This window comes from Triticum aestivum, chromosome 4A, assembly GCF_018294505.1.
Source record: "Triticum aestivum cultivar Chinese Spring chromosome 4A, IWGSC CS RefSeq v2.1, whole genome shotgun sequence".
NCBI classification, from domain to species: Eukaryota; Viridiplantae; Streptophyta; class Magnoliopsida; order Poales; family Poaceae; genus Triticum; species Triticum aestivum.
Genome location: NC_057803.1, coordinates 191,299,385 through 191,309,434, shown reverse-complemented (window position 1 = coordinate 191,309,434; position 10,050 = coordinate 191,299,385). Strand labels below are relative to the sequence as shown.

Below are 10,050 nucleotides of genomic sequence, written 5' to 3'. Positions count from 1 at the left end.
TCCGTAATCATTATGTGATTGGAGTCGAGTCCACGCTCCACCATCTCCTGACACTTGAAAACTTGTTGCTCCATTGCCTCAAGCCTTGTCTCCATGCTTCCGGTCCTCCTTGGTCCCTCAACATCGCGGATGTGCAGCAACCACTCACGCATCTCAATGGTTTGAGGATGTTGCAGCACTTCCGCGAGGTAGGGGTTGATGACCTTCTCGAAGAAATTGTCCTTGGGGGCACTTGGAGATGTCATGGTGATCTAGATCTGTCAGAAAAATAGCTCAAAACAAGAACAAAGGATATTTGCGTGGTACGGTGGTCAAAACCTTTGGCAGATTATATAATGAATTTTTACCGACCATAAGAAGTATCTTGCAAGAAAATGGAGCCCGGAGAGCACACGAGGTGCCCACGAGGTAGGGGGCGCGCCCAGGGGGCAGGGCGCGACGTCCACCCTTGTGGGCACCTCATGTCCTTCCAGGAGTACTTCTTATTTTCCTATTTTCTTAAATATTCCAAAACGGAGAAAGATTGCCATTAGAACTGTTTTGGAATCAGTTTACTTATCGTACCACATACCTATTCCTTTTCGGAGTCTAAAACGTTCTGGAAAGTGTCTCTTATGTATTCCTCCGGGGTTACGGTATCAATAATATTAGTTTCAACATTTATGGGATTACCTGAGATATAATGTTTGATTCTTTGACCGTTCACCACCTTCGGATTTGTTCCTTCGAAGTTGTTGATTTTTATGGCACCGGAACAATAGACCTCCTCGATAACATAAGGACCTTCCCATTTAGAGAGAAGTTTGCCTGGAAAAAAATCTTAAACGAGAGTTGAATAGAAACACATAATCACCTACATTACACTCACACTTTTGTATCCTTTTGTCATGCCATCTTTTAACTTTTTCTTTAAACAGTTTGGCATTCTCATAGGCCTAGGTTCTCCATTCATCAAGTGCGCTAATGTCAAATAACCTCTTCTCACCGACAAGTTTGAAATCAAAATTGAGCTATTTGATGGCCCAATATGCCTTATGTTCTAACTCGAGAGGTAAGTGACATGCTTTTCCATGAACCATTCTATACGGAGACATACCCATAGGATTTTTATAAGCCCATAATGCATCATCAAGTTTCTTGGACCAATTCTTTCTAGATCGATTAACAGTCTTTTGCAAAATTAATTTGAGCTCTCTGTTACTCAATTCTACTTGACCACTAGACTGCGGGTGATATGGAGATGCAATTCTATGATTAACATCATACTTAGCAAGCATTTTACGAAAGGCGCCATGAATAAAATGTGAACCACCATCAGTCATTAAATATCTAGGGACTCCAAACCTCGGAAAAATAGCTTCTTTAAGCATCTTAATAGAGGTGTTATGATCAGCACTACTAGTTGGGATATCTTCTACCCACTTAGTAACATAATCAACAGCAACTAAAATATGTGTATAACAATTAGAGGAAGGAAACGGTCCCATATAATCGAAGCCCCAAACATCAAATGGTTCAATAATGAGTGAATAATTCATAGGCATTTCTTCACGTCTACTAATATTACCAATTCTTTGACATTCATCACAAGATAGGAAAAACTTACGGGCATCCTTGAAGAGAGTAGGCCAATAAAAACAAGATAGCAATACCTTATGTGTAGTTCTATCTCCAGCATGGTGTCCTCCATAAGCTTCGGAGTGACACTCTGCGTAGGATATGTTCCTGTTCATGCTCAGGTATTGTAACGCCCGGATAATTAAGCTACAGTAAAACTCTGCTAATGATGACATGTCACTTTGGTTACTGTTGATAAACTCGCATTGATTCGAAACAGATACAAAATTCAAATTCAAAATCGAGTCAAACGATAAAAAAATTCAAACATTGAAACAAAAATGTTCAGTGGGTGCAAAATATTGCACTGGTAATTATTGTGGAGAAAACCCATTTTTAGAAGTTACCTAAATATTTTAAAATGATTTACAACAGAAAAGAAAATAAATAAAAGAAAAAGAATATAAACAGAAAAACGGAACAAAAGAGAAATAGAAAAAAAAACAACCCCCTGGGCCACATGGCCCAGCTAGCAACAACTGGCCAGCCCAATTGGGCAAAGGCCAACCGGCCCAGGCCCCCCTGCCTCGTCTCCCTTCCCTGTTCCCCCGACCCGGGTCAGAACAGGGGCACGCTCCCGCCCAACCGCCTCGCCGGCACCGGTGCCGGGAGGGGATAAGGCCGCCACGCCTCCGCCTCCTCGATCCCATCTCCCACTCACCCCCGCTCTCCCTCTCGGCCCTGCGTCTCCCTCTCCCCTTAGATCCACCTCGCCGCTTCTCCTTCCCCTTCGCATCCGAGCGCCACCACCGCCATGGCTCCGGCCTAGCCACGGCCACCGTTCCCACCTCGCCGCCCCACTGTGTCTCCAAGGGCCGCCGTCGTCCGCTGCTTCGACGTGTACACCCCGTTGGAGTTCGGAGCCACCGCAACGCCCACGACGCCACCGTCTTCCTCCTCTGCTCCGATGAGCTTCGCCGCCGCTCTTCACCAACTCCGGTGACACCCTTGCTACAAAACCCCCAAGGGCCACTGTGTGTGCCGCTCGGTGAGCCCCCGCTGCCTCCTCTCTCTCTCTCGCGCGCCCTAGCTAGCTGTCGCCGTAGCACCTGAACGTAGCGCCACGGAGCTCGTCACCGACGAGTCTCCGGTGACCAAATGGTCATGGGCCAGTGTCGGTTGCACTCACCGTGCCCCGTAGATCCTACCCAGCCTCTCCGTTTGTTCGCTAGCTCGCCATAGCTCCAATCTTCTCGAGCTCCCGTACACGTCGCCGCCCGCGCTCGTCGTCGGCAGCCGTTCGGTGACCCTTTGGTCCTGGGCACGTGCCGTTGAGCTCGCACGTGCACGTAGGCCTCGCCCCGCCCTTCCGTTTACCCAATAGTGTGTCGCATCGCCGTTGTCGTTGCTCGCCCGAAACACCCCGCCGCCGGCGACGTCGTACTGCTCATCTCCGGCCACCGCAGCCCGTGAAACCACCACCAACCGACGCGTCGTCATCTTGCCGTTCTGACGCGCCCGACAGCGACCAAAATGATGGCATGTGGGCGATTTCTGATGATGCCCGAGGACGCGCCGCCGTGAACGAGCTCGCCGGCGTGATTCCGACGAGTCGCCGGCCGTCGCTGAGCTGCCCTGACACGTGGGCCCCCCATGTGTCACTGACGGGTGGGCCGCGTTGACCCATTGACTCGGTCAGCGCTGACTTGGCCCCTCTGTGTCTATGACATGCGGGCCCCATGCCATAAACAAATAAAAATGAATAGATAAATTGCTAATTAATTAAATTAGTTAATTAAAACCATAATCTCTCACTGACTACTGGGCCCCACCCGCTAACTAACCCATTTAGTTAGTCTAAACCCCCTGTTAGTGCCCCTGACAATGACATGTGGGTCCCACTGGACCCACCCGTCTAGTTTGACTGGTCAACCGACTAGTTGACCTATTGACGTCACCCTGATGTCATGCTTACGTCATCATTTACTATTCTGGATAATTCAAATTTAAATAAATAATTAAAATCAGAAAATGATTAAAACTTTATAAAATCATATAAAATAATCTGTAACTCGGATGGAAAAACTTTGTACATGGAAGTTGCTCAGAACGACGAGAAGAATCCGGATACGTCGCCCGTTCGTCCGCCACAAATCCCTAGCATGGCAAACATGCAACTTTCCCCCTCCGGTTCATCTGTCCAAAAACATGAAACATCGGGGATATGTTCCTGGTTGCTTTTCCCCTTCACCGGTATCACCACCTACTGCGTTAGGGCACACCTAGCACCGCTACTTGTCGTGTCATGCATCGATATGCGTCTGTTTGCATTGTATTCATTGTTTCTTCCCCCTCTTCTCTCCGGTAGACTACGAGACTGACGCCGCTGCTGGTGCCCCGGTCGACAACATTGTTGACGACCCCTCCTTCTTACCAGAGCAACCAGGCAAGCCCCCCCTGATCACCAGATATCGCCTAGTCTTCTCTCTACTTCTTGCATTAGAGTAGTGTAGCATGTTACTGCTTTTCGTAAATCCTATCCTCATGCATAGCCTGTCATTGTTGCTACAGTTATTGATACCTTACCTGCAATCCTAAATGCTTAGTATAGGATGCTAGTTTAAAATCAGTGGCCCTACATTCTTGTCTGTCTGCCATGCTATACCGTCGGGCCGTGATCACTCGGGAGGTGATCACGGGTATATACTTATATACATATTATATGATACTTATGGTGACTAAAGTCGGGTCAGCTCGTAGAGTACCCGCGAGTGATTCACGGATTGGGTCCGAAAGGACATTTGTCCCGACGGCCCTCTGAGTGGATCTTTGTGGCGGAGCGACATGGTAGGTTGAGACCACCTAGGAGAGAGGTGGGCCATGCCCTGGTCGGCGTCCGCGGTTATTTAAAAATAACACGCTTAACGAGATATTGGTATCCGATCTGAATCTGGCCACTGGCCTATATGCACTAACCAACTACGCGGGAACAGTTATGGGCACTCGACGTCGTGGTATCAGCCAAAGCTTTCATGGCGTCAGCGACTGAGCGGCGCGCGCTGGATTGGACCGTAAGCCTGCTCTTATATTAAGGGGGCTAGGTCTGCTTCCGGCCGCCCTCGCAACATGCGTCTGTGCAATGGGCGATGGGCCCAGACCCCTGCGCCATAGGATTTAGACCGGTGTGCTGACCTCTCTGTTCTGCCTAGGTGGGGCTGCGACGTGTTGATCTTCCGAGGCCGGGCATGACCAGGAAAGTGTGTTCGGCCAAAGGGGATCGAGCGTGTTGGGAAATGTGGTGCACCCCTCCAGGGAAGTTTATCTATTCGAATAGCCGTGTCCCTCGGTAAAAGGATGACCCGGAGTTGTACCTTGACCTTATGACAACTAGAACCAGATAACTAATAAAACACACCATTCCAAGTGCTAGATACAACCAGTGATCGCTCTCTCACAGGGCGACGAGGGGAGGATCACTGGGTAGGATTATGCTATGTGATGATACTTGCTTAACTTACCATCTACTCTCTTCTTCTGCTGCAAGATGGAGGCTGCCAGAAGCATAGTCTTCGATAGGACTAGCTATCCCCCTCTTGTTCCGGCATTCTGCAATTCAGTCCACATAAGCTACCCATTTTCCATTGATACCAATGCATGCACTGTAATGTAGCTCCTTGCTTGCGAGTACTTTGGATGAGTAATCACGATTGCTTTGCCCCCCCCCTTGTTCCACCTTTCTATACCCGTTTGTTGCGACCAGACGATGGAGTCCAGGAGCCAGACGCCACCGTCGACGACGACTCCTACTACACTGGAGGTGCCTACTACTACGTGCAGGCCACTGAAGATGACCAGGAGTAGTTTAGGAGGATCCCAAACAGGAGGCATGTGCCTCTTTCGATATGTATCCCAGTTTGTGCTAGCCATCTTATGGCAACTTGTTTAACTTATGTCTGTACTCAGATATTGTTGCTTCCGCTGACTCGTCTATGATAGAGCTCTTGTATTCGAGCCCTCGAGGCCCCTGGCTTGTAATATGATACTTGTATGACTTATTTTATTTGTAGAGTTGTGTTGTGATATCTTCCCGTGAGTCTCTGATCTTGATCGTACATGTTTGCGTGTATGATTAGTGTATGATTGAATCGGGGGCGTCACAAGTTGGTATCAGAGCCGACTGCCTGTAGGAATCCCCCTTCCACACTCCGTAGCCAAAGTCGAGTCTAGACATTACAAAACTTTTTACTAACATGGTTGTGTGTCTTACGGGCCCACATCGCCATTTGGGTGGTATTAGGATCTTTTACTCCTCGATCCTTACTCTGGGACTCTGAACTCTCTTCTACTCGGGTTAAACGAATTTACTAACTCTCACTACACCACAACACTGATGTACGGACAAAAAAACTGTCGGGAAAAGCCTGTTTAAAGGGCAGATAAACGGCCGGGACGGTGATATTCCCGGTAGATAGAACCGCCACGAGACGGCTGCCGGGGATTACTTGTCCTGGCAGATAGATTCTCCCGACATTTTTTCTGCCCTAGCTCATGTATGTGCCGGCAGTTATACAGCCAGCACAAACAAGTTTGCCCGGCAGATAGTAGGCCACCATGTTTCGTTTCACCAACAAGCTAGGCTGTTCTAGGCAACATATCCCCAATTTAGTATCAAGCACAATATGCCCAGGCATCATACATCATTCCACTTAAGATTCAATAGCAGACATCAAACACATTTAGAATAAAAATTGAAAATTTCAACATCCATAGATCTGTTCAGTAGCAACCAGCCACATCGGTAAACATAATTTACATGAGACAATAAGACGTTATGTCTCCAAACTAAGCTAAAAACTATTTGAGCTTGACTTATGGCTAGAACTATGTCTAGGAAACAATGGCATGTTTACACTTTTGTATATTTCTGCTCAGTCGTTTCTCGAATGGCATTGCCATATTCATGAGATGTTCTGAATACCAATTCGCCGCCATCATGTGAAACTACGTTATTCTAAGAGGTCCACATGTCTCCGGCCGAAGAGTCACCAAACTTGCAATGCTTAAAAGATCACATATTAGCCACGCATCACTTGATTGTGTTGTCACCGTGAACAGAAGAATAACCATGTAGACATTCTAGTTGACTAGCTCAACTACATGGTGACCAAAAGATCTTCCAATGTGATGCCAACCTGAACAAATAAGATGGTACCGATGAAGAAACAAATATAGAACCTGCTGGATGTAATGAGTTAGTCATTTATAGAAAACCTTTGGATTAATATAGCTGCTAAAAGCATTGAAACTTTATAGCATGGAGCACTAGCAATGAATCTTTGGAATAATTGATTTTAGAGAATTAAAACATTATAAAAATCTAACAAATCCCCTGCAAAAAGATAAAATAAAAAGCTAAAAAATCATTTGTCAATTAATGCGTTTGTTTAAAAAAATCTTAACATAAAAGGAAAACAACATGTGTTCAGAGATGAGAACCATGTTACAAAAAAGAATTCTGCTGACTTAGGTCAAATCTCAAATGATAACTAGAAAGCAAGTATACATGATCCTGACTCTAGTTTCCGCTGTTTCTATACAATCTGTGACACAAGTAGATCAATTTTTACAACATTGATATTATTTCTGTTTCTTACCGGAATCCAAAGTAAATATTTGTTACATAGCTTAAAATAATGATTAGTTTGATCACTTAACAGCACAACAAAGTGTCTACCTGGTAAAAACATCAAAACAAATAAATTGTACCCATGAGCATAAAATACAGTAATAAAAGAGCATTTGGTATACTTTTAATGGCATAATTCAATAACTGGGTGATTATGTGAGGACAAAAAATCAAAAAATATCATATGAATCATGTTTTTAAATATACAATAGCGTGGACAGTAATCAGAAGCTTCAGAGTAGCTTATCATTCCATAATCCATTATGATCATCAACACATAATCAGAAGGGATCACACCATACTTTAGATGTGAAAAACTGATCCATGAAACTTACTAAAATTTAATGTATCTAAGAAAGTAAACCATAGATGGTATTCAGGTACATACATGAGATTTAATAACAAACCAAAATAGTACTTCAATTCCAGATCAATAGACCAGGAAAGCATACAATAAATAAGATGCAATGTATAGTAGTAGAAATTTATGTGTACAGATGAGGAAATATTCCTGACATGTATTGCTCATAAGTAGAGAAGGAGAGGTTCACAGCCTTGGGAAGGAAATCTCACTTGCATCTGGTTTCCACCTTGCTGGATCTGAGTAGCCTGTAGCAGTGAGGGGCACGCACTGCGCTCGCCATCAGGGTGGAGGAAACCCGCCCGTCCTTGTCAGATGGAGGTCCATGGGGGTGTAGGGCGCATCAGCATGGTGGTGGCGCGACAACACAGAGACAGTAGAGGAGCCAAGAAGCACTGCTTCCTCTTGTGCTTGTTGTCGGTGGGCTTGCAGAACGATGGAGAGGCCTGGTGCTGTCGTGGGATCTGGTGCTGGGGATGGAGGCAAGCGTCGATCTAGATGCACCGACGGCGTTGACCAATCCCGATGGCGATGTTGACCTCGCACACCAGATGCGAGTGGAGGGAGGCGACGTTGACCTCGATGCACCGCCGCCATTAAAATCAGTGGAGGTTGCACGATTCGGCGGTGGAGGGCACTATCGAGGGCGGAGAGGGTCGGCGGCGGCATGGGTCGGGGAGGAGGGATGGGCTTGGGAGGAGGGTTTGGTTTGGGGGAGAACTGGTGGGGCGGCGGCTATAATTTTTTCAGTGAAAATTTTCAGTGCCTCGCGCGCTATCTCGCGCCAGTGAGTTTGGACATTCTTGCGCCACGGGGGCAATCTCGCTCGGGTGGGCCATGCTCGAATTCTCCCGGCAGTTTATCTGCCATTCAACACTTCTACTGGCTGTAAAACCATACCCGGCAGATCATTTGCCTGTAATCTGGTATTTCTCCCGACAGTTAATTGCCATGGATTAAGTGTTGTGGTGTAGTGTCTAACATTAGGATCCCGTGACCACGTTCACCCCAAAGTTGGATAAGCCCTAGCTATTCCTTAGAGTAGTATATTGACCATTATCCACATTGTCATTTGACTCCTTTGAAACATCTTTGTTTTCAGATGGAACCCACGAGACAGGTCGTGCGCCACACGACGGCCATAGGTGCCTCAGGATCACTTGTTGTGTTTGTTGAGATGATGACCTATCTGGGTTATCGCTGGCACCCTGAGTACACTGTCTACAAGGAGTATCAGGACTTTAACCAGGAGCAGTACCGTGCCATCGTCCACCTCTACTCGTGGAAGTATGACTCCACTACCGTGCTGCACATTGCTCATGGTGTTGGAGTGACTATCGACATGACAGTCCATGATGCTGCTTATGCTACTCCGACATGTCTTCGTTGAGAGTATTGGGAGTTGGACACCTCCCCCTTTAGGCACATTGCTATCGCGTTTGATGTTGGTGTGGAGGGGTACTACACTGCTGCCTACTCCACTGTCACCCGAGAGCCCTTCTACCATTAGAACCTAGTTCTGCATGCTGATGGGTTGGACAGAGCTAACCGAGCTCTTCGCCACGAGTTGTACACCACCCGCCAGCACCTTTACCATGATATGACGCTGTTGCACCCCTTTGTCCGATCTGGTGATCCGTCGCGTTCTGTGATCTACCTTGCCAGGACCATGATGCCCCAGGGTGTCGGCTGGCCAGATGTGGGAGGCTACTCTCTCGCACTTAGTCCTCTTCTGCCACCTGAGCGTCGGGTTCTGCACAAGAGTATCCACGGACCCCAGTCTACTGACGTGGAGGACTTCCCGTCGCGTCACTACCAGCTGTCAGGTTACACCTACCTCCACAGTTCCTCCTAGGACTGATGTAGGATTGCCTGTTAGTGTTAGATGCATTCACCGCGAGCTTGCGTGCCGCCTATGATGTCTTTAGTCTGTGTACTGAACTCTGTATATCAAACTCTATGCATGATCCCTTTTGTAAGATATGCCAACTACTATGTAGTAACTATCGTGTTCCATTCATTAAGCATGTTTCATCATGAATGATTCTTGTCCTTGCAAATTTCTCAATGCTGAACTACCCCTGTTATAAGTTAGTAGGATGGTTAGACCAGGTGGTCGTGATTATGGTGGCGATGCCCCACCACCGCCTGAGTAGATGGCTGGTATGATCCAACAGTTCATGGAAAATATGATGGCTCAGTTTCCTCGCCCCAATATGAACCAGCAGCCAGCCCAAGTGACTCTGCAGGATTTCATGCGCCTCAACCCAATTGTGTACCGCAGCTCAACTCAGCCTCTAGATGCTGATGACTGGCTCTATGACGTCACCTATGAGATGGAGTCTGCTGATGTAGCCCCTGCCAGCTATGTCACCTTTGCTTCATTCTTCCTGAAAGGACCCGCAGCTCAATGGTGGGATAGCCACAGGTGTACTCTGCCGGTTGG

General features: G+C 47.0%; 1 long non-coding RNA gene across 1 annotated transcript; it reads right to left on the bottom strand.

The window, feature by feature from the left end:
- Positions 1-6,299: 6,299 nt before the first annotated feature.
- LOC123085809 (uncharacterized) lies at positions 6,300-8,429 on the bottom strand. The gene is made up of 2 exons (XR_006439920.1): positions 7,817-8,429; positions 6,300-6,792 (listed from the first exon to the last, which is right to left on the bottom strand). It is a non-coding gene; the product is annotated as an uncharacterized lncRNA (long non-coding RNA).
- Between the last annotated feature and the right edge of the window lie 1,621 nt (positions 8,430-10,050).